The sequence below is a fragment of the Aplysia californica genome, unplaced genomic scaffold, assembly GCF_000002075.1.
Source record: "Aplysia californica isolate F4 #8 unplaced genomic scaffold, AplCal3.0 scaffold00118, whole genome shotgun sequence".
NCBI classification, from domain to species: domain Eukaryota; kingdom Metazoa; phylum Mollusca; class Gastropoda; order Aplysiida; family Aplysiidae; genus Aplysia; species Aplysia californica.
In genome coordinates, this window is record NW_004797388.1 from 860,366 (window position 1) to 865,905 (window position 5,540).

Sequence of the window (5,540 nt, forward strand, 5' to 3'; positions counted from 1 at the left end):
TGTGTGTGTGCGTGTGTGTGTGTGTGAAGACCTACAAGTGGCGCCTTCCGACCACCCACATTCGAGAATCTGATTTAGTGTGTATAAAGTAGAAGAGACGCTTTTCGTTGGTATTTATTGTGTATGTATGAGTGATTCACTTTGTTGAAATATTTATTTACGCATTACTGAAATGAATGTACAGCTTGCCTCTATACATATTCCGTTTTCAAAAGTATTTGTATGGTTTGTTGTGGGTGTTTTTCATGAGTGTTTTACAGCGCTCGTAAACAGGGATTTAAAAGCTTACAAATGAGATGCCCTGTTTCCTAAACCATATAAGGTAACCAAAACTTCAATACTTGAATCTTTCCCCCAAAAATAATCCCGTCGTTCATCGCATAAGTGACTTTCTAAGAGTTACAATTTGTCAAATCAAGCTACTTTTTCACCGCGCCGCACTTTTTTAAAAAGTTGAATATAATTTTAAATGAAAAATCTGAAGAGCAAGTTTTATGGAGAAGGATACTCCCCAACATACCGCAGCCGTCGTCTTTGATGTAATGTTACAGGATCTTCTGATGTGTGCTTTCGGGTGGGGTGGGGGGTGGGGTGGGGATGGGGGATGTTTTACGGAACTCACTACTGCTTAAGATCATATGAGCGCACAGGACACATTGAACATTTTTATAGTTTAGTAGGAATTAATTTTGAATCTTGCCCAGGTGGCAACCGAAGCCTACCCGTATTGATTTTGGACCAGCAAAAGGAATCTTTAACGAGCGCAACGTGCACGCGGGACCTCCGAGATTCTTTGGCCTTATCCGAGAGATCAGGGGTGAGACTGAAAGACAACAGTAAGAAGGAGCCAAGGAGTAGCAGTAGAAAGGTTGCAAAACGAGTCAGGAGCCCAGAGAAGGGGGAGGGAGGTGGAAGGTGGGGGTAGAAAGTGGAGTCGAAAGCAGACTACAGGACATTGATGAAGAGCAGGAAAAGACGTGAAAGGAGAGAATATTAGAGAAGAAAATGTTCCGTCACTATTCGGATTCGAACCCGAGACCTATTGAATGAGGGGCGAACACTGTAACCTCTAGGCAGCGAGAGCCCCCACAAGATCTTCTATGGGCATACGCCTGAAGAAATTATAAAGACATGTCGGGTATTTCCTTCTGTCTACCGAGGTACTGTATCCCTTTACCTCATCACTGGTTAGCCCTGGTAGGTAGGGTCAAAACAACCCCCCCCCCCCCCCCGCCCCTGCAAATAAACAAACAAACAACTACCAAACAACACGACAAACAAACAAGTATATAAACAAACAAACAAGCAAACAAACACCAAATGCTTCAAGTTGTATCGGTGGTAGCTTACGTAAAACAGCCAAAATATGAAGAGAAAAAAACTTGTCAAGAGCATTCCTGGAATTAATTTTCGTGCATTCGATCTAATTTTTATTTCCGTTTCCCAACAAGCCTTGAATGCTTCCTTTCAAAAGTGCCACTTCTCCCTTGTGGTTCCTGTTTCTATCACAGAACAAAAATCACAAAACTATTCAAGTGTTTCTATCTGTCTATGGAGACCAGTCTCAATCAATGACCTCCAGAGGGTGAGTGGTGTGCGTGTGTGCAGAAATATCGGACCGTTTTCAAGATGAGTGTCGTGTTCGTTTGGTTTGAAGATGGACGAGAGTGAGTGAAGGTGATGGCTGGACTGATTCTAACTCAATTGTTGAGAATACAGAATGAGAATTATTTTATTACGTGCTGTACAGATCTAGAGAAAAAAAAAAATACATGAAGAACATTTAGATTGAGCCACACGGTCCCCACCTCAAAATTGGGGGGAGAGGACATGCGATCACTCTCTGAGACAAACTCATGAACAAACTGTCGACAGATATAACTCTAGAAAAAAGTGAATGAGAGAGAGGGGGAAAATATGGAAAGAGAAACTGAATGGCAGAGAGTTGGTGAGAGAGAGAGAGAGAGAGAGAGAGAGAGAGAGAGAGAGAGAGAGAGAGAGAGAGAGAGAGAGAGAGAGAGAGAGAGAGAGACAGAGAGAGAGGAAAGGAGGATGGAGAGAGAGAGAGAGAGAGAGAGAGAGAGAGAGAGAGAGAGAGAGAGAGAGAGAGGGGGGGGGGAGTTCTGTCTAGAATCAAAACCAAACTCTAAAACCAGGTAATATGTCTGGAAACAAAACAAAAGACAAGCTTTCCATCCAAAACCTTTCAATTTTGCTTTGCCCCTGTATTACTTTTTTTTCCACACCAAAATGAAAACTAACAAAGCCGAGAGGCAACAGAAAACGATAATGTGATAACTTTGTCACGAACAAAGAGTCGCTTTCAGTTTTGCTTTCTTCGCTCTCAGGGTCAAGGTTTCGCCATGGTTCATGCTGTCTCGTCCGGTTCGAGTGTGCATTTTTTCTTTTACAGATTTGCTATTTTCTCCATAAAAAACAAACAAGTTAGAGGAACGCGTGACGTTGGTGGTCTAATGGTTAGGGTACTGGACTCGTAACCGTGAGTTTGCGAGTTCGGGGGTTCGAACAGCAGGCCCGACGTTGTGTCCTTGGGGGTTTTTCTCACTTCACCCAGGTGGGAATGGGTATCCAGCTATAGACAGCGAAAGATCTTACCAGTGTTTTAGCACCGATAAATGGCAGTGTGCTCTGATTGCTTTCCAGGAAGCTGAGATTTGTATCAGATTGCTATAAGGCCTGCTGGGATTATATTAGTATAGATGATAAAGCGCATAGACCTTGCTGTTAAGGGTGAATTTGTGCTATACAAATTGTATTATTATTATTGTTATTATTATTATTATCATTATTATTATTGTTATTATTATTATTATTATTATTATTATTATTATTATTATTATTATTATTATTATTATTATTATTATTATTATGATGATGATGATGATGATGATGATGATGATGATGATGATGATGATGATGATGATGATGATGATGATTATAATTATTATCATCATCATCACTATTATTATTATTATTGCTTCAGGGGGTTCACTCTTAGAAGTCGTCACCTCTATATTGACTAGACGCTGCATTATTGCTTTTTCTTGTCTTCCTCAAATTGTTTAAGTATCTGCTTGCCTTTACCCCAATTACCTTTTTAAAGATTTCATTTTTTCTGGACACTTCGATGGGTAACACAGCATAGTAGTATAAAGCCTGTATCTTCGACGCTGAAAAATGCTAAGGGGCGTATTTTTCAACTAAACTTGCTACTTCACCAAAGCATGGAAAAAACATTTGACTTGTAATACGGGGTGCCCACTACAACAGCTGGATCGGTCGGATCGCCCGACTCGATTGCCTGAAACTAAAAATAAACACGTGTTTTTGAGGCGACCGAGTCGTGCGATCGGCCCGATCGGGCGATCCCATCCGTAGTGGGCACCCCGTTTAAGAGTTAAAGCGTCCGATGGTCGAACAAAAGCTGACCACTGATTTGTTCATTCCTGCCCGTCGCTTACGTAATGTTGTGACTTGTTCTGTTTCCCCTCCACAATGGTAAGACACTCATGTTTGTTGCGGAAATGGTGCAGTGATGTTGCCGACTATCATTGCACTTTTAGTATTTATATACTGCGTGTTTTCTTTTTTTCTTACATTAAAAAAAACTCCATTTATTTTTAAACAACGTGAGGTACTTAAGAAATTGGACCTCGTTTCTTTTTTAAGCAGGTGTTATCATACCTTCCATCGACACAATGTCGATGATTTAGGAGGCGGGCTTCATCATCCTAGCAGAGAGACTGAGATACTCATTAAAAATTCTCCCCACTCCGACAGCAAAGCACATAACTGCCTCATCACAGATGCCGTTGAAGTAGGCCGAGGACCGGAGAACAGCGACTGTATTTTCAAAAAGAGGGGAAAAATTTCGTTCGGGAACAGCGACTGTGCTAAGCGAATACCTCTTCTTGATGGGGATGTTTTATGTGCTTTGCTGCTTAAAAAGAAGATAAGTGAGGCAGCGTGATGAAATCTGACGCTCGTCAAAATAAGGAAATTGATGAAACTGACATTTTTCTCCTAGTTTGGCAATTTTTATCAAATATTTGGTTGTTTTGGCTGAACCCCATTGGTGTCCAATTAAGAAAACACCTCTGGGTGGATTTTTACTGGAAAAACGTTGGTTAAAGGCACAAAGAATGTAAGTTTTCAGTTTTCACGGAATGTCAAGCTAAGGAAATAACCAAACTTTGGCGGCCCATTTCTCGCAAAATTTTACCTTTGAAACCAGGCGACCCCACCTTCTTCAATCTCAAATGTCTTGACTTCTATTCAAGATAGATCTAGATGAGTATTTTCTTTACCAATGGCAAGACAACTGAACAAGCTTTAAGATGATACCAACAACTCCACATGCCACAAGTTGACAAGTGCCTGATACCACCACGCCGTGACACATATATTACTGTGCGATATAAGTAAGACTAGGGAGAGGCGAACTGGGATGCAATTGAAGTTTATGTACAATGCACAGATACAAAATACAGCTGGTTTCTAGAGGTTGCTGACACATTTTTCTCTGAACTTGAATTTATCCAAACGAAACGTATTTCCGAGAATCCTGAGTAAGAAAATCCCAAAACAAAACGGATGTTTATGAACGATGCATGTTTACAACAATGATTATTGTCCTAAAAAAAACTGGGAGGGGTTATTCTTTTACGCTTAACAGTATTTCCCCTTAACTCTGTCGCTCTCCTCGCACAGCCCCCCAAGCCTGTTATAAAGACGTCGGACGAAGTTTGGCTCAATTACTCGCTTGTTTTCCCCTCGGAAAAGCCAACGTCAGGAGACAGCAACAGCTGGAGAAAACGTAAGTATCAACAAGTTTATTACGAAAACAATATTCTAGGAAACTTGTACTTTTCATTTTCATAACTAATTTTTCTCCGGTTTCTGTCTCTCTGTATACGGCCCTCTGAAATGGCAACGCTGTAATCGTTTAAAGGTGTATGGAACACTCGCTGCTTTAGAGGTGAAAAGTAAAACCGTGAACAAATTATGCATTTTGGTTTACTCTCTGGGATGACGTGTCTCGAGTATTACATGGTATGTTTTCTGAAAACAAGACAAAGAAACAAAAAGGGTCCAGTTTTATTATATCGCCACTAGTCCTGTATTAGCCAAGTTCGCTTGTAGTATTTACCCCTTCAGATGTCACACGCGTTGTTACAAAGATGAAAATTATCTGAACTCATTATATTGCTTTTTTGATAGATCCAGACGGGCTGATTAGCCACGCCAAAACTTGCTTAATCCACTTTGTATAATAATATTGTAAAGTTCTCCTTTCATTGGGTCTTGCTATAAACTTTAGTAAGGAGCCTAAATCAACCTTTTAATTGATATCCGCATATATTAAGGAGGGGCATGTATGTATGGTATAAGGTTTTACGGCGCTCGCAACTGCTAAGGTCATATGAGCGCGCGAAACACAAGTTGTTCACCTCTGCGCAAGTTCACTTCACGACTGGCTAATTTACTTTAAAATGCTAAAAAGTTAAAATATTCAAATT

General features: G+C 40.5%; 1 protein-coding gene across 1 annotated transcript in view; it reads left to right on the forward strand.

Moving 5' to 3' along the window:
* The first annotated feature begins 4,706 nt into the window (after positions 1-4,706).
* Positions 4,707-5,540, forward strand: part of LOC101845616 — a 12,911-nt gene continuing 12,077 nt past the window's right edge. The window contains exon 1 of the mRNA XM_005095978.3: positions 4,707-4,837. The gene's annotated coding sequence lies outside the window, so the exon portion shown is untranslated. The remainder of the gene's footprint in view (positions 4,838-5,540) is intronic.